Raw genomic sequence first — 982 nt, forward strand, 5'->3', positions numbered from 1 at the left:
TGGGCGGCTCCCAATCAAGTATTAAAAACAATACAGCGTTAAATGTTAAAAACTTCCCTGAACAGGGCTGTCTTCAGATGTCTTTTAAAGATAGGATAGTTACTTATTTCCTTCACATCTGCTAGGAGGGCATTCCACAGGGTGGGCGCCACTACCGAGAAGACCCTCTGTCTGGTTCCCTGTAACCTCACTACCTCGAAATGAGGGAACCGCCAGAAGGCCCTTGGTGCTGGATCTCAGTGTCTGGGCTGAACGATGGGGGCGGAGAGGCTCCCTCAGGTATACAGGACCGAGGCCGTTTAGGGCTTTAAAGGTCAGCACCAACACTTTGAATTGTGCTCGGAAACATACTGGGAGCCAATGCAGATCTCTCAGAACCGGTGTTATGTGGTCCCAGCGGCCACTCCCAGTCACCAGTCTAGCTGCCCCATTCTGGATTAATTGCAGTTTCTGGGTCACCTTCAAAGGTAGCCCCATGTAGAGCGCATTGCAGTAGTCCAAGCAAGAGATAACTACAGCATGCAACACTCTGGTCAGACAGGTAGGGTCTTAGCCTGCGTACCAGATGGAGCTGGTAGACAGCTGCCCTGGACACAGAATTAACCTGCGCTTCCATGGACAGCTGTGAGTCCAAAATGACTCCCAGGCTGCACACCTGGTCCTTCAGGGGCCCAGTTACCCCATTCAGGACCAGGGAATCCCCCACACCCGCCCGCCCCATGTCCCCCAAAAACAGTACTTCTGACTTGTCAGGATTCAACATCAATCTGTTAGCCTCCATCCATCCTCCAATAAATTAATACTGTGCTATAAAAAGGATGAATGGTTAGCAAAGGAACACTATTAGCAGCAAGGCATGGGCAATTTATGGACAGCTCTTGGAAAGGCAGCTTGTTCCAACAGCCCTCCCCCCCCCCCCCAGATCAGAACTGAACCCTATATATATTGTGTGAGGCCTGGAGACTGCCTCAAACCTCAGCTC

This window comes from Podarcis liolepis, assembly GCF_965112155.1.
Source record: "Podarcis liolepis genome assembly, chromosome: 8".
Taxonomy (NCBI): Eukaryota; Metazoa; Chordata; class Lepidosauria; order Squamata; family Lacertidae; genus Podarcis; species Podarcis liolepis.